This window comes from Canis aureus, chromosome 26 (assembly GCF_053574225.1).
Source record: "Canis aureus isolate CA01 chromosome 26, VMU_Caureus_v.1.0, whole genome shotgun sequence".
Taxonomy (NCBI): Eukaryota; Metazoa; Chordata; class Mammalia; order Carnivora; family Canidae; genus Canis; species Canis aureus.
The window spans coordinates 24,360,785-24,378,943 of NC_135636.1; the positions used below are offsets into that span (position 1 = coordinate 24,360,785).

Genomic DNA, 18,159 nt, shown 5'->3' on the forward strand with positions numbered 1-18,159 from the left:
GCAGTGCTGGGGCTGGAGGGGAATCCCTGTGACAGCTGCCCAGGCTGGTGTGGATTCCTGTGCCCTGGGCGGGTTCCTCCTTCTGAGGGCCTGCTCCCAGGGTGGGGTGGGAAGGCTAGTCCAAGGCCACCAGGCAGTTTTCTCTGCCAGCAGCCAGGTGTCCCTTGCTCTGGTGCTGCTCAGCCACGAGGACTGGGAGCTGGGGGGCTGGCTTCTCCCTCCCCCCAAGGACGGGCGGCAACAAAAACACAAAGCACTCATTTTCAAATCACATATGGCTTCTCTGACCCCATCAAGTAACTTTATTCACACAAACGTCCCTTAATTTACAAAGCCTCAGTCATTCATACACATTAGGGGGAATCCACAGTGTTCAAGGAACTTAAATATAATGTATCATACCAACCCAAGTAAACCAAGTACAAAAAATATTCATATAAAGTTGTTCACACGAAGGTCCTAGATTACCAGCTTCTGTGCAAAAAAAGAAAATAAAGAAAAATAGATTTATTAACTAGTATTTGAAGCTAACTCTGTGCCTGGGTTACTCTGTGCCTCCCTCACACCCAAGTCAGCCCCATGGTGAGTGCTGAATCCTTGCAACATACTCCCCGGCTCTGATGGGAGAGGCCCCCTTGGGCACAAAAGATTTCTTTAAAGTGTTCCTGAACAAACTCCCTTCCACTTGTGGCCTCTCTTGGAAAAAGATGTGGGGACCTCCGGGCGACCGATGGCAGTGGGTTCACCTCTTGATGGTGGCCATTGGAAGCTGACATTTGCCAACCCTCGTGTCCCACCTCCTAGCTCCCCACTGAGGAGCATCTCCCTGGACAGGAATCCCCATCCTCCGAGCCTGGCAGGCAGGATCAGGGCCAGCCTGGTGTCCCAAAGGCTGTGCCTCAGCCCAGTGTGGGAGGACAGCCTCAGCCCCAAGCTTGTCTATTGTCAGGGGGTCCTCCAGTCACACCATGCCTGTCTGGGGGCCAACACAGGCTAAAGAAGGGGAAAGGAATTGGGGGGAAGCAACAGCCCAAGAGCCACCAGTGCCCCCAGATGTGTGTGTATCGTGGGGCAGGGGTGCAAGGAGGATCAAAGGTGAGAGGCGCTCTTGTTGGGTAGGGCCAGGGGCCCAGGCAGCATGGAGCAAGGTGAGGGCACAGAGTTTGGGGTTCCCTTCATAGGGGGTGGATGCCCAACTTCTGTTGTTCCGAGTTTCCAAAAGATACTCTGAGGCTGAAACCCAGGCATCCATCAAGATCTGTCTTCTAAAAAGGTAAGCTGCAACACAGAAACATAGAACATAGAATGTTCCTACAGTGCCAGCTTTTTAACCTTTTCTTAGAAAAAATGACTCAAGCAAAAATAATGTTATTGCTCCAAACACTGGTTTTCTAGGAGACAGCTGATATGTCAAGGTGCAGAGAACCTTGGAGGAAGGGAATGGTTGAGGCAGGGAATGTCCGGGGGGGTGAGAAGGCTGCGAGGAAGGTGGTGAGTGGTCTTAGCACCGCAGGGTCGGGAGCAGAGGGAGTGCTGGGCGCGCGCCCCTCCCGTCTCCACCTTCATTCGCTCTGGGACGACCACTGGCAGTGCTGGACAGGAGGCCAGGCCAGGAGTCAGCTCTCCGCCAGTGTTGGGTACATTTCTCCTCCAGCTGTAAACAGGGTATTTCTTAAGTAAACAATGAATAGCTCCCTCCTAAAGGCAGCCGACAGGGGGCCAAACCACAGCAAGGTGGGAGGCCAGAGTTCTCACTCTCCTGTCCCAATGCCTCTGGGATGAGTGGAGGGGCTAAGGCCTGAAGCCTTAGTCCCTGGTGCCCAGAAAGGGGTCAGCCAGAGCCAGGCTTGAACGCACAGACTATGGCATCCTCCTGGCTAGAGGTAAGAGGCAGGGGACCTGCTGGGTTGTGAGAGGCAGAGAGAGAACACCTGGTGGAAGCGTGGTTTTTCTGTCCCCAGCTAAAGCTGCTGCTAGTACCCTGGTGGTGGCAGGGAGCCCTGTGCCTGGCTGCAGCCTCGGGGAAGGATTGGGCAACGACTGGGGTGGGAGGGGACCCTTTCCTCATGGCTCTCTGTGGGTGGGAGTGAAGTTTAAGTGCCAGGAGGACAGGTAGGGAGGACACTGCAGACCTCCAGCTGAGCCAGCAGGTCTGGTCAAGGGAGGGCATGGGATAAGGCACTATGATCTGTCTTGCTGAGTCCTCTTGCCGGTGGGGAAACTGAGCTTAAGACCCACTGGGTCTCAGGCCCAGAACCTCCCCACTACGGACTAACTGGTTCACAGATCCAAGGAGAAGAGAATGACCACTATTTTAAGGTTTGGAAACTCCTAGAACTTGGACAGGCCTTACGGATGTGGTGATGCTGAGGTGAGGTGGCAGATGCAGGTGGAGGGAATGAAGGGCAGGAAGAGGCAGGAGGCTGGGCCACAGCGGGACTGCTGGGGGTGGGGTGGCTGAGAAGTGGATGGGAACTAACCGGGTCTAATCACGGCTAGTCCACTGGCTGTGGGCAGAGCCGGTGTTTACTTTGGGCTGCCGTCCACCTGACCACCTGGGCACCTAAGCTGGGCAAAGCAGGGAGCAGGGAGCAGGGATGGGGGGGGGTGCAGACAGGAGGGAGAGACAGGCACTCGGGGCTAAGGAGTTGGCCGTGGTGAGCCAGGGAGGGAGGCCCTGCCACCAAGCAAGGGTAGGCCGAGTCCTGCAAGACCAGGGTGTGTAGAAGCCTGCCACCCCTCCCAGGCTGCCTGTCTTGCCCTGAAGGCAGAGAGACATCCTATGACCTACACGGGTTACTCTGATGCCAAGAGAAATAACAGGGGGACTACCCCAGCTCTGAGACCTGATCCAGATGGAGGATAGAGCCCTGGGAGGGCAGAGGAAAAGTCAAAGGAAAGGGAATACCTTGTTAGGCCTGAGCCTTTACCTGGGACCTGCAGACGGGGCTGCAGAAGGGGCTGCAGCCAGGGAGGGCGGGGGTGGGGGGCACAAGCAGAGAAGGGGAGTGAGCTGCAGGCAGGGAAGCTGTGCTCCCTACCCTTTCAGGGGGAGTTCAGGGCACACTCCTGGAGGCCCCAGAAGCCAGAAGGGAGCCAGGGTGCAGGCGGGCACAAAGGATTTCACAAGGAAGGGAAAGGCATGGCTCCCACCCGCTGCCCTAACTGTGGCCAACCGGCTGCCTTGGTATTTAAGGGGCTTGAGAAAGGGTGAGAGGATGCCAGCAAACACGTGGTGAGTTTGCAAGTTTGGGCTGGTGTTGCCTTAGTCTGTCCCAAATGCCCAGGGCCAAAGGATTGCCGCTTTGGGGGAAAAGCCCCCCTCCTTGGTCACACACCAACCCGAACAATTTCTGACTGCCTCCCCTATCAATCCTATGCTGGTTTAGATAAAACAAAAAATGAACATAAAAGAATTCCTTTCCCCTTCCCCCTGAGACCCTGTCTTGCTTGACTGTAAAGGGGGGGAAAGCCTTTGGAGATGTCCCAGTAGCTTGTGGGTGAAAGGGACAACATAGGCCCAGCCACTTGCCCCTTTGAGGGACAAACACTCCGGTTCAGAAGCCCGAGAGGAGGGAGCAGTGTGAGAGCCGCAGAGGGCCAGATGGCCACACAGACTGTGGCCACACAGACGCTGGTGCTGAGGTCAATAGGGCCACGCTGGGGAAGCTCTAAGGTGGTGGCAGGCCACAAATGGACACCTGACAGCTGCGGGGGGTGGAGGGTGGGGGTAGTGGTGTTCCTAACTCATCCCCTCCCTGCTCTTGGCAGGTCTATTCTTTTCCCACCAGACACGTTTATGCTGAGGGAGGGCATCTAACAGTGAGTCCCTGGGGGTGAGGGAGATGGCGCTTGACACTGTCGCCGACTCTGACTCCACGGGCCCACGTGCAGGGGACACACCCTTCACTGCAAGGAGATGACAGTGGCAGCCAGTTCAGGACACCCTGTTCTTATGGCCAGGTCACAACCAGATCTCTGGGACTTAGGTGGTCTCTGTGACAACCAGAATGTTTGGCGGGCACACATGGGAAGGAGATGATCCAAGAGGCAGGAGGTGATGGGTGCTGTCCTCACAGGAGTGACAGATGCCCACCGAAGACCCAGCCATGTCCCAGGCAGAGGTTTGGCACGACAGTTTTTTCCTGGGGGTCTTCCTCTGGGAGGGAAACCACTAACAGAAAGGTAGGCTTGTAGAGCTAGGCTGGGCTGGCGCTTGACCACTGGGAAGTGGGGAATAGTCACCTCTGTAGGCCCCCCATCGCCTTTCCCTCCCCTCCCCCCCAGTACTCCTGGTTATAAAGGGCAGAAGAGGGAATGGACTCCCACTACTGCGAGTCCTGGTGTGGCCCAGGTCTTCCAGCAGCTGAAGGAGAACAAACCCGCAGTTTAGACTTTCTTTTCTGCGTCCTCCTGGCCAAACCCTGTCTTCTTCCTCTTTCAGGTGGTTCTTCGCCTCGGACCATTTGTAAGGCCCGAGGGCTGGCCAGGAGCAGCCCCCGGGGGGTCCGGCTGCCTCCTGTCTTCAAGTCTCACTCATGTTCTGGGACCCGGCCTGGTTCTCCACAGAAAGGCAGGCCTTCTCTGGGGAAGTGAGGTGTTCTAAGCAGAACCAAGGGGTGGGTGAAACAAAGGAGATAGAGGGAAAATAAAGGAACAAAACAACATAGCTCCCTAACCCCTTATAAAAATTAACAATGAAATTTATACATATGCTTTGTCCATGTTGTTTCTCTGTAGCATAGTTTCCTGCTCTTCTGAAGTCTTAATCGTTTAAATTAAAAAAGGAGAAAAAAAAAAGGACAAAAAATAAAATAAGATTTTAAAAAATTAAGCAAAACTAAAAGGAGTGGGAGGGAAACCCAAACAAAAGCTTCACATTGCCGGAGATCCAGCTGTTGGGAGATCACCAACTGACCAAGCCACTGCCTGCACCCTCTGCCGTCCTCTGTGTGAGACACGATGAGACTGTGGGTCCCGAGGATCAACCTGGAAGACAGAAGACAGAAGGCAGGGGATAAATGGACACTAGGCTGGTGGGCTCGGGGTACCTCCAAGCTCCAGATGCCAGACTAGAGTCTAGAGATCAGACTAGAGGCCAGCACCCATCCCAGAGACGGCAGGAGCTGTGATGGGCTGGGGAGGTTTCTAAATACCTTACAGGGAGTGACTCTAGATTCCCTACAACCGTCCTGCCATTGACACACATTATTCTCCCAGGGAAACTGAGGCACGGGTTAAGTCACATGATTAAACATCACACTGACAGAGAAGCAGACCCTGGCTGGGAACCCAGGCCTGCTGGCTGTGGCTACAAAATCCTATCACGAACCCCATCCCTGCACTACTAGGAAAAGATGCCATGGGACCCTAGCCATCAGTCTTTCCAGGCTTCAGTCCCCTTCCCTCCTTGCCCTAATTGTGCTGTACTGAAGCTTCATGCGCACGGTTGAGTTTATCCTATTTCACAGACAAGTGAGACTCAGCCCCCTAAGAACCTGTCTGAGTTAACCAAAGCTCTTAGGTCTCAAAAGGGGCCAGAATCCCACAGCCAGGGGCAGGGGTGATTTGGGAGTTGGGTTAAGAATGAGGTTCTGGGGGCTCTGGGTGGCTCAGTTGGTTAAGTGCCTGCCTTCGGCTCAGGTCATTGATCTCAGGGTCCTGGGATCGAGCCCCACGTTGGGCTCCTTGCTCTTGCTCAGCAGGAAACCTGCTTCTCCCTCTGCTTGCTCACCATCCCTGCCCTTCTGCTCTGTCAAATAAAATCCTTAAAAAAGAAAAAAAAAAAAAAAAAAAAAAAAAGAACGAGGTCCTAGAGCCAGAACCTGTGGCCATTAACAGGTTCTGCCACTTGACTGTGGCAAATTTAAGCCCTTTGCTCCTTGGTCTTGTTTCCTGTACCGAATCACAGGTTATTATGAGGGCCAAATGAATACACAGAACTTGATGCAGTGCCTGGTCCTATTATGATTAGCTATTCTTTGGGAATTGCTGGGTGCCAGCCTCATGAACAAGACTAGCTACCAGCCTTTCAGGGACCCGTCTTAGTGCAGGCCTAGAACACAAGAGCCTACGGAGATCAGCCTCGAGCCAGCGACTGCCACCAGCCTGCTGTCGCAGCCCGAGCTGCTCAATCAGGGCTACGTAGAACCCCATTCTAGGCAGGCACCCAGGGCAACAATGCTTCATCTACGCGGCACATGGACTCATCTTGGGCTTTCAGAGTGCCTGCTCTCACCCTGAACAATGGAATCAGAGCAGTCTTCCATGGCATGCTGGAAATCCCTCCAAATCCCCCCCTGCTCTGGCTTCATTTTTTTTTGGGGGGGGGGTATTTATTTATTCATGAGATAGAAGGAGAGGCAGAGACACAGGCAGAGGAGGGAGTCCGATGCAGGACTTGATCCCAGGACCCCGGGATCACAATCTGAGCCAAAGGCAGACACTCAGGGTCCTGAACCATCCAGGTGTCCCCTGGCTTCACTCTTGTGTAAACTCCACGCAGCCCGAAAAGGTGTGCCCTCCCAACCCTGCATCCTCCTCACCATCACTTGGCACCTGTGCAGTCTGACCACATGGGCCTGTTGTCCTCAGCTCTCAGGGAGACACTCGGCTAGTCCTCATGGGAGGCAGTGGGGTCCGGCAATGCTGAGCCTCACTTGTCTGTGAATGTTTGCTTCCTACCCTCAACCTGTGCCTCTGTGAGAAATGGCTCTTCTTTGAAGTCTGACTAGAGTAACAACTATCAAGTACCTGGTCCACAGCAGGAATTGACTCACTCCATGAGCCCATCCTGTCCTCGTCCCCAACTGGAAATGATGGATGTGTTAGGTTTGGACAGGATGTAGTCCGCAGTCACTGGACCACCCAAACTGCTCCTAGGTGGGTGAGGGTGGCATGGAAGGGATGCAAGGCCTGCCAGAGAAGTGTACCAGTGCCTTCTGGAAAGCCATCTGGCCAGGTATTTTCAGAGCCTCAGGTAATTTTCGACCTCTAGACCCTAAAATTCCACTTCCGGAGACCCAGCTTGACTGGTCACCTTACATGTGAAAAGGACTTCACAAATAAAGACGTTCATTGAAGGGTGATCTAAAGTACGAGGCAACAACCCACAAATCCAAAAAGAAAAGACTGAAGCAAACAATCTATCCACTCAGTGATGTATTACAGAGGAAATGAGAAGGCAGGTGGCATTCTGACATTACGGCAGAAGCACTTCCCCGGCTTAAGGGGAAGGAACAAGCAGGCTACGCCTTCCTGCGGCGTACAGTATGGGCAGAACTATGTAATAAACAAAAAACCTCCATGTGTAGGAATATCTGTCAAGAAATGCATCAAAATGTTGTACTTGTCACATGTGTATTTTCTCCTTCCCCTGGTGCATATTGAGTACATATCACATTGCCATGCTTTACTTTGCAATGGCAAAAACAGAGCACTCTAAGGGATGAGAAGAGCTGGCAGCCCCAAAGAAAGGTCCCTGGAATAGCAGGCCAAGAGCCTAGACCCAGGCTCTCTTCTGGGCTCTTCCACACACAGTGGGCAGTGGAGAATTTTCTGTAGCTGTCAGGTGAGGTCAGATTGTACAGTTTCTTCCTCCAGCGCAAGGCAAGGAGTAAAGTGGGGATGAATTATAAAGGTGCCGGAAAAGTATTTCATCTGGAAGAAAACCGTGGTTTTCTCAGCCTCCACCTCTGCTGCTTGTTTCCCTGTCTGTTAAGTCTCCTCAATCAACAACAACAACAAAATCCATTGGTGGGTCTTGTATCCCAGTTTCTGACTTGGCAAAATAAAATTACCAGAAGCACATCCCGGGCTGACCTAGAAGCTATCTCGAGCTCTGGCTTATTCAGCATGCCTAGGCCTTCTTATGCTTTCAGGACAAAGCAGAGCAACCAGGAGCCGGGGGGAGGCTCGAGGGGAACCTCACCATCCAAGTCCTTGTGAAATACAACAAGAAAAGCCCAGGAAACTGTATGCTAACGTGTTATCTGCTAAGATAATCTCTTGGACCAGTTAGGACATTTTCAGCACTGCTTTCCTCCATCCCTTGCAGCACCCAAGCTAAGGACAACCTACTCAAAGGGATGCCCATCAGCAGGAAGGTGGCCCATAGCAGCAGAAAAGCAGTGGTCAGGGAGGCAGAGAGATTCAGAGGCCAGAAGTCTCCTTTTACATAATAAACCAGCAGAACAGAGTGTGCCCATGGAAGGTCAAACCAACAGCAGAGCTCTCTGCAAGAACTCCTGAGACACCAGCGTGTAATGACCGCTGTAATCACTGGGTCCCTTGCCAGGAAGCCAGGCTGACATTTCCCACAGGCTCCTCCACCCTCCCCTGACTTTGGCACTGGGTCCCATCCTCCTGTAGTATGCCTCAGGACAGCCTACAGGTCTGGGTCTGCTTCTCTCCCAGGGACAGGGCCAAGAAAGAGGGCTCTCTTTCTCTCTCTCAGGGAGAGGGCCGGGCCTTCGGGGTTGGTCCTTTTATAGACGGCCCACCTGCCACCTGCCTCAGGGAGCCAGTGGTGGCAGCTGTATCACCAGGGAGAGAGGCTCTACAGCCATGAGAAGGGCTCAGACTGCATGGTCCTGGGTTATAGCAGCAGCCCCTCCCAGGCACATGCTGGGGCAGTAGATGGTTTAAGGGCCCAGCCCGGGGAAGGGAGGGCTCGAGGGCTGGAGGAGCTTCCGACTTCACCTGAGCAGATGTCACCCCTCGGATCCCTGACTCCCAGTGACCAGCTCCGACCTGGGCCTGCCTTGTGTGATTAACCTCTGCGTGATGTCAGCAGCACACCCCCCTCTTTCGCCTTTCTGATCATCTCATTTTGTGAGGATGACTGCCCCATTTTAACAAGGGGATGGGCCCAGAGAGGTGGAGCAGCTGGGCCCATGCACAGAGCTGCTGAGCCACAGAACCAGCGATTCGTCCCCGCAGGCCCAGCGCCACTCACCGCCCGGGCTTCCTGCTCGGACTCTGCCCGTGGTCCCTGCAGCTCCCTCAGCACTTCTGACCTTATTTCTCTGTAATTATAGTCACAGCAATTGCTCACCCAGCATCGAACATTCCAAGGGCTTTGTAGGGAACAACCCTATTAGGGCAACTTTCAGCTCTTCCATGCTGCTTCCCACTAACCATGTTCCCACACGGAGCCTCCGTGTTATGGCTACTGCCCCATCTCACCTCCACAACCCTATGAGGTAGGCGCTCCGGTTGCCCAGTTGCACCGATGCCCAGAGAGAAGGGCTGCACAGCTAATGGGTGGGAGAGGACAGGGTCTGCCCACGGCTCCTACTTTTAGCATTAACTGTCCTGGAAAATCCCTTCCTGGAGAGACAAGAGGTTAAGTGGAGTTTAAAACCCACTTAATCCCTTCATTTATAAACACATTCACTCAGAAAAGGGTTCATGGAGGGCTTGTAGGTATTTCTGCACAAGTCTGGTGTCTAGAGCACATTGGAGGATGTGGAGCCACCAGGCTATGAGCAGACTTCTAGCAAGTTCCTCTGCCAGCTAAGCAGTTGTTTGGGCTCCCATTAACGCCACCAGCAGTTTGGAGAACAAGAAGTGGGGAGAGGATGGGATTCATGGGTTCCCCCACCCACCACCTCCCCTACCTCTCGGCCCACAGACATGATCATCTAGGGAAAGAGAAGGCTATCCTGTACTCTAGAAGCGTGGTCCTCCTACTTTGTTGATGTCAAAATGTCATTTTTAGATGAAACTAAATGGCGGTGGTTCCCTGTCTGTACCATCCTTCCAAATGTTTAAGTCTGGCAGCGGCAGGGTATAAGAATCTCTAGGAGCCTAGAGATTCAGCTACGTTTCAGTTGAGCGTCTTTCCTCAAGTGCTCTCTCGGGGGAAACAGTACAAGCTGTGGTGACGGTCCTGGGTTCAAATCTGGTCTCTGCCACTTACCAACCATTTATATCATCTGAGTCTCCTTTTCCATACTAGCAAGTGGGGATGCTGCTCTTTACCCTTCTAGGGTCTGCAGTGAGGATTCAAGTAAGCTGCCTATTCCAGCACCTGGTACGGAGTCGGATACTCTGTATGATCTATCCTGTTGTTCACTGTGTTAATGGTCACTCTGGTTCTTAGACCAGAGCTGTGCAACTTATCTAGAGATGAGGCTTAATTCAGGAACTTTCTGTCCTACATCTGCAATATGGAGACGTAAGGGGAAGGCAGCGGAGGTGGTAGTAGAGGGAAGGGGAGCTCTCCAAATACCCTATCTGAAATGAGTCTCTGCCACACCATTGTTGTAACTCCCCCAGGACAGCCAGATGGTGGCAAAGGTATCCTCAGCACCTTTCAACCTGCTCAGGCCTAAAGATAGATTTTTAAAGCCCAGGAACCTCAAAATCTGAAATACAACCTAGCTGTCTGCGAGGACCTATCCTCTGTGGTATTATACAAAAATGTCATAACTACGTTGAAAGGATGGGCCGGTAGCCCAGGTACAGCACATGTCAGAAGGAGGACTCACATAGCAGTCTACAGGTTCTGAGGTGGCACAGAGCACTGAAGCTCATGCCACCTGCTGTGAAGGTGTGAAGCAACCATAAGCATGTGTGATGTCAGGTGCCAGTCACTACATACACTCGTGCCACTCAGCAAAATAAAAAGGTTAAATGATTAGTGCATGCTTAACTGGGATTCCAACCTAAAGTCTGGTTTTCTCTGTCCCTCTCATCTATTTTTTAAAAAAGATTTTATTTCTTTATTCATTAGAGACACAGAATGAGAGAGAGAGGCAGAGACACAGGCAGAGGGAGAAGCAGGCTCCATGCAGGGAGCCTGATGCAGGACTTGATTCCAGGACCTTAAGATCACAACCCGAGCCAAAGGCAGATGCTCAACCACTGAGCCACCCAGGTGTCCCCCAAGAACTCATTCTTAACCAAAGCTCCCCGTGCAGTCCTGCAAGCTGATATTATTACTGTACTTAAGGCTATCTTTGACATGCTAGACATCATGTATGCCAGGCTTCATAAGCAAAGCTTCCTTTGTCCAAACAAAGGACTGTGTAGGAATTATCTCCATTTTACAGATGGGCAAACCAAGGCTCAGGTATCCATTTTCTGTGTATCATCTGTGGAGGTACAGAGGCAAGGCGATGGATGTCACAGTCACAGACAGCAGGCCTCTCCTAAGTAGGATTAGCTTCAAAATGAGTCATTCCTCACTTGTTTAATACACCAAAGCAGCTGGATTTTCATACTCACATATTAACATGCCAGCTCTGGGCCGGGGGGGGTGGGGGCGTGTCAGTGGCCCTGGCACTACTGTCCATTCCCATCTGTCAGAGGGACAGAGGCCAGGGAGCCAAGCTTTCTGATACACCATTTATCTAAGGCTTTGCTAGCCACAGCGGGGCTCAGAGAGGGGCAAGACTAGGGTCAACCGTGCTACAAGTGGCCCACAGCACAGCACAGGGGTAAAAAAAAAACAGAGGTGGACGTGACAGATGGGGTAGCCATGCTGTCCATCTTCGGATCTACAGAGGGCATGATGTCAGGGATGCCATCCGCTCTGGACTCTGAGCCCTGACCAGGAGGCCAAAAGAAGGCAGAAGTTTAGGGGTAGGTACTGAATGTGGGGTAAATGTCATTCAAAGAGCATCATGTTCCAAGAGTGGCAAAGAGCTGATGCTCCGTCAAGGGCCTGGGCTTTGAGGTAGGAGATCTAAAACAGGTAGCTTGGCTCTCCCCACTACTAGGTGAGGTCCCCAAGCCAAAACTTTATCAACATTGTAGTCATGTCTGCCGTGCAGGGTGTGACATCCAGTGACAGCGTCTGTACTGGGCACAGTGAGGTACACAGGAGGCAATTAACATATGGGGACAGCAGCCTTATGTCCCACCCCAACCCCAAACCTCACCAGCTTACTGGCCTGGGCGAGACAACTTGGCATCATGCCAGCCCCCTTTCTGCTCTGGGCCTCGGCAAGTGCTGGTCGGCTTGTAAGCGCCGGTCCCTTGACCCGCCCCGTTGCTGTCAGCTGGCCCCCTCCACATGCCTTCCCCCAGGGACGCTGGGCCCTGTGCCCCGGCGAGCACTCAGGGAGTGACCACAGACCTCCACGGGCCATGCCCTGTGCGCTCCCCATCTACCCTAAGGACAGGACAGTCCTGTGCTTCTCGAGCATCTCAGGTTTGCCAGACCAATGAATCAAACGCTGGCTGACTGACAGGAACTGGGAGCTAGTGCAGGGCAACAAAAGAATTAATTTACAAGTCCCACAGAGTCATTCAGCATGGCAGGATCTTAACACAAAAATATGGTTATAAAATCCCTGCCTATAGCTGAGTTCCCACGGAACATCCCGCCATGCTAGGTGAAGAGAGAGATGCTCACCGTCACCTCAGAAAACCGGGCCACTTGTCCAGGCTCCAGCAGGTGGCAAGGGAAGAGCTGGGATGTCCTCAGTGCTCATTTCCTATCTGGCCGCACCGCGCCACCTCCCCCCAACACACCTCCAGAGCCCTGTGGGGAAAATGAGGCACATGGGGACCAAGGGTCTCCCTGACAGGACACAGTCCACCTGCTACAGAACCAGGAGGCTCTGCTGCCAATGTCAGCTCTCTGCCACTCCTTCCATGACTGCCTTCCCGCAGGAGGCCACCTTGCAAAGGGAAAGAAAGTAAGGTCTTCTGTTCAATCTGGAGAGGGAAGCCTGAAATCCAGGGGTGGCCAGCAGGACCAGCCTGGCTTCAGTAAGTCCCCCAGGGCAAGCCAGCCACAGAAAGAGGCAAACGAGAAGGCTGGCCTTGCAGACTAGGAGCCTTGGCTTTGGCCTCAATGCTGTGGTCTTCCCCAGATCTTCAAGACCACATGGCCTATCCTTCAGGTCTGACCACCTATAAAATGCAATGATGCCCAACACTGCTCCTCAGCAGGCCAGTGGCTCAAGAGGTGGTGGTGGCGTTCCAGCTGGGGGTGCTGTCAGGTAGGTTGAACTGCACCCCACATTCGAAGCACATGGGTTGCTTAAATAGGTAGTGATGGTGGTATGGGGCAGCAGCAGGGCAGGCCCCCCACCCCCTGCCCTGAGAAACTGAACACCAGCTCTCAAGCAGCCAGGGGCCCTCCCTCCCAGCTTCCACATCCTTTTCACCCACTTCCGCATGTCCAGAGGGGGCAGCCCTGTGAATTCTGAAAAGCAGCCTGTTGCCCAGGCTGTAACAGCACAGATGCAACCACAGGAATGGACTCCCATGTGGCCACCTACTAAGAGACACTGAAGCAGAATGTAGAAAAAACAATGAAGGACCCCGTGTGGTGGTAGGAACCCCCGTTTCCAGTCTCATCTAGCTCTCTCCATGCTCCCTGCTGGGGATCTTGTTTCTTTCGAACGTTTTTTGAAGATTTTATTTTATTTATTCATTCACAAGAGACAGAGGCAGAGACACAGGCAGAGAGAGAAGCAGGCTCCTGGTGGGGAGCCCGATGCGGGACTCAATCCCAGGACCCTGGGATCACGATCTGAGCCGAAGGCAGATGCTTAACCACTCAGCCACCCAGGTGCCCCTGACCTCGTTTCTTCCTATGCAGCTAAGGGGCTTGGGACCAGGACAGGGGTTCTCAATCCGGGGTCCTTAGAATTGTGAGGAGGCATAGGGTCTGCAAATGCCAGAGGGCATATGAAGTATCACAGTGCAGGTCAGTCCCCTTTTTCTGGAGGGACACCCCTGATGCTTGGATTCTGAGAAGGGCCCACGCACAAGGAATCTAGATCTAAAAGCACCTCGCCAAGGCTCTTATCTATCAAGGCAGAACGCTTACCAGAAAGCAGCACAGGAGTGCTAAAAGGGGTTCCCCAGGGCACAGGTGAGCAGGGCAAGCTGCATGGGGGCTGAGGGCTAAGGGGCGTTCTGCGGGGGAGGCAAGCTTCAGCCTCCTGTACCATAGTCCTGCCTACCAGTGGGACAGGGGAGGTCCCTCTCCTTACAGATTCTCCAGGCAAACTTGAGACTCAAAGCAGATAAAGGCCATGGAGAGGAGACAGGCTCTATGCCGAGTCAGCTGAGCTCAGTCGGTGGCCCACTTACCACAGTGAGGACACGCACTCTCTTGCAGCAATCGCTGGCAGGCCCAATGTACGGCAGGACACGGTTTACTGAGAGAAGGGAGGCGAGCGGAGCTCAAGCCAAGATGGTGTGCTGCAAACAGACGCCAGCCTTATCTCCAGCGTGTCAGAAAGTTTGGCTGGGGCAGTGAATGCTCCTACATAAATTGCAGCAGGCAGTTACCACAGGAGCTTACAGACTTGGAGACTCGGTCATATTATAGCAGTGCTCATGTTGTCACCATTGTGGACTTGCTTCATATTGTTTTAAACCTTTTTGATTTCTCAAAGTGAGCTGCCCCAAATGCTGGATTCAAAAGCTTGCCAAATGCACAAAAGGAAGAATGGCTGGGGCGCCTGCTGGCTCAGTTGGTGAAGCATGTGACTCCTGATCTCCGGGTTGTGAATTCGAGCCCTATGGTGGGTGTAAAATCTTAAAAAAAAAACAACCCCCCAAAACCCCAAACACCAAAACTTGAAATCAAAGGAAGAATTAAAGGCAAGACCTAAGAGTCTGAGATCTGGAGGGCTCTCTAGTGACCAGTGAGTGATCCATAGGACTGTACTCTAAGTCATCCCATGGGGGGTTGAGGATGCAGACCTATTTAAACCTGGTCTTTCTGGCCTTGGGACGTCACATCTGGAGCTCCTCAGGGAGCTGGGAAGCACCTGAGCTGGTAAACAGGTACTAGCTGGCACTCCAGACTGTCTGCAGAAACAGCCCTGGTAATTGGCAGTCGGCTACAGGGACATCCTCACTAATTCCCTCCCTCAACTTATTAAGTATAGGGATGAAATGAAAGCTGCCAACTGCCTCAACAGTCCCCAAAGAGACTGAGGTTCAGCTGTGGCTGCTGTGATTAGCAGACAAAGGGCTCCAGGGAGAGGCTGGGCTCCTGGGAGAACCCTCCTCACCGGCCCTTTGCCAGGAGCGTGTCTAAGGTGCTGTCCCAACTGAAGGAGAGGTCGCTCTTCCATATGGCGACAGGACAGTCTGTGGTTGGAAAAGGAAAGACTCAAACAAGGTCATGCCCAGAGTGGTCTGGGCAAAGGGAGACCATATGGACTTCTGGTTATAGCAACCAGACTGAAGCACAGTGAGCTGAGGAGAACTCACTGGGGGCACCTGCTAAGGGGCTTGGAGCTCTCTTAGGGAAAAGAAGAGCACTGCAGATTGCTAGTGAAAGGGAATGATTAGCTTGTAAGGATTTGGCAAAAACAAACAGACCGAATGAAGGCAACACACAGAGCTGTCCGTCAGTGAGCTCTCGCGGTGCACGAGGAAAAGCACTGGGGACTTCCTATTTCTTGTGCATTTAGTCTTCACACCAGCAGACAGTGAACGTCAGTGATAAATGAGTATCATTTAGCAGACAGGAAATGGGGACCCAGAGAAGTTAGGGGACTTGCCCAAAGTCACCCAGCTGGGAAGTAAGAGAGTGGCAATTTAAACCCAGATTTATCAACATACCAGGTCCCAAAACCAGTCTCTTACAGACACTAACATGGAAGCACAGGGCTCCCATATGGGCCGTTGCCGTCTCCCTTTGTGTGCTCAGGAGGGTGCCATCTCACACCTTCTGAAGAAGGCTGGCCCTGTCAGGTGTAGCATCTCTTCCCTCCCACAGGGAGCCAATAGCTCTTGCCTCACTGTGACCTGCTCATCTGCCAGAAAACCACGGCCTTGTACATACACCATCACCACCACCTGCTACCGCTTTCTTTCCAGGGTGAAGGTTACCCTCCTTAGGCTGACATTCAAAGCTCTGGACAACTTAGTGCTATTTCGTTCTCCCACTTTATCTCTGCATGACCCAACCCAAAGATCTGCTCTTGACACAAATTCTCAATGTTCTCATGCCGTGTTCCTTGCTTGCACCACCCTTGCCGGCCCTCCTTTCTTCAGGGGTTATCTTAAGTCACAGGTCCTACAGGGTGCCATTACTTCTTCAACCAAAAGCCAGCGTTCCCTCCACTGAGTTCCTGGGAGCATGGAGGACTGAACCACTGCAGACGTACGAATGTGACCTACCTTCAGAAGCCTATGGAAAAAGAGCATGGTCTCCAGGGCTCCAGCCCTGGAGCTGGTACTTGCTAGCCATGTGGCCAGTGGGATAAATCACTTACTGTCTTTGGAGTGGGAAGGACATCCTACCCAGGACCTGCATGAGGATTTCAAGAGGTAAGAAACAGTGGGGTGGGACACACATGGGCGGCTCAGAGGTTGAGCGTCTGTCCTCGTCTCAGGGCGTGATCCCACTGTCCAGGGATGGAGTCCCGCATGGGGCTCCCTGCAGGAAGCCTGCTTCTTCCTCTGCCTATATCTCTGCCTCTCTGTGTCTCTTATGAATAAATAAGCATTTGTAAGTAAGTATAAAACTTGGATCCATTCTCCAGGGAAGGAGAGGAGGTTAACAGGTAGAGCAAGCTTCTACCCCACACCCTACACATAGTTCAAAACAAGGGGTCTGAGGACAGCTGAAGGACTGACTCTGAAATCCCTTTCCATCAGCTTGATGTCAAGTTCAGGCCACGGGGTCGCCCGCCCCTCAGTTCTTCGCACTGACGTGCCTGAGGGCAACTGAGAACAGAGCGCCCTGCACTCTGCTAAGGGGCTTCCCCCTTCTCCTTCCCCCTTCTCCTCTCCTTAACCCAAAATAAAAAGTTATTTCCAATGCACAAATAGAAGTGGCCCTCAAAGTCTATTTTATAGCCAGCGATCATGATCCTGATGTTACATAACCATGGGGAAAAACAACAACAACAAAAAAACCAACAACCCCCCCTCCCCCACCACAAAACCCTGAGAATGAGATGCAGGCGCTTCAAAGCTGCTCTTTGGCAGAACCACCAGCCTGCCCACGTGACAGGACACTGCACAGGTTTTCGGCTTGGAAAAGCAAAAGTAAACACAAAAAAACACAACTAATCGCTATGTTCTTGGGACACAATTATAGCAGAGTGCATATGCGAATAAAGACAGAGAAGAGCCAGACACATCAGTCACCTAATGAGAAGCTGATTACAATGGAAACAACAAAACACAGCAAGATACAGTCATTGCATGAAGGCTGTGAAGTCAGCCCTGGGACTCAGGAGGGCACCTGGGGCTCAGGAAGGTGTCCTATGCTTAGCCCCAAATTTGGGATCCAGCAGCTCCCCAAGAAGATGCAGATAATCCCTTACCCATCCAGAGGAGAGGATGGGTTTGTGGCCCTATGTCCAAGACCCACCTTGTATTTCTCACTCCCCAAATCCCCTCCCTCTCCTGCAGTGTCCACAGTCTCGTAAATGGCTCTCCTCCCCACCCAGTGATTCATGGGGGCACCCTTCCTTCATCTCCCTCATTCAGCTCACTTGCAAGCCCCCAGCAATCTCCAAAGGCACTTTAAATTCACTCTGCCCCATCCCGTGTACCATCCACCCTAACCTGGGGGACTCGACTTCCTAGCTGGGCTCCCACATCCATGCTTGCCCTCTCCGATCCTGGCCGAGTGCTTCTGTAGACACGGAAACTGAGGGGGCAAGCTGCTGTGACTTATCAACACCTCCCCAGCCAGGCTCATCAGGTTCCTGTCTCCTCCCAGCCTTTCCCACTTTGCCCCTGCCAGTTCACTGCCCCTCTGCCTGGCAGACACACCTCATTCCTCAGGTCTGAGTTTCAATGGCACCTCCTATGAAAGACTTTATCAGACCCCCTTGGGGAGCTCCCTGCTATTCTATTTCCTCCATCCATCCATGCCTGGTCAAACCTGTAGTTGTCCCTTAGGATGGGTCTCTCAAAATGAGGTCTAAGTGTTTGGAGGGTGGGGACCAGGTCTGAGCTGCCCCCGATGTGCTGCAAGAACCTACCAGTGCCTGCACCATACTTAGGCTACCCAAAAAATTAATGGGCCCCTATGGGGTGTGTGTGTTTTCTTTATTGGCAGGGGTGGGTGGGAAGCATGCGAACCTGCACATGTTCTGAGACTACTTCCAGCTGTCACAGTGTGGCTGAGAACTAGTTGGAAAAGACAACAGAACCCAAGAGCTATGGAGGGCCTATTCGTGCCTGGCATCCCAAGGCTAGCTTTACATCAACTTT

General features: G+C 52.7%; 1 protein-coding gene across 2 annotated transcripts in view; it reads right to left on the reverse strand.

Annotated features, from left to right (window-relative positions):
• Positions 1–260: 260 nt before the first annotated feature.
• Positions 261–18,159, reverse strand: part of STK35 (serine/threonine kinase 35) — a 44,447-nt gene continuing 26,548 nt past the window's right edge. For both annotated transcript variants that reach the window (XM_077872457.1, XM_077872458.1), the window contains exon 4: positions 261–4,989. The gene's annotated coding sequence lies outside the window, so the exon portion shown is untranslated. The remainder of the gene's footprint in view (positions 4,990–18,159) is intronic.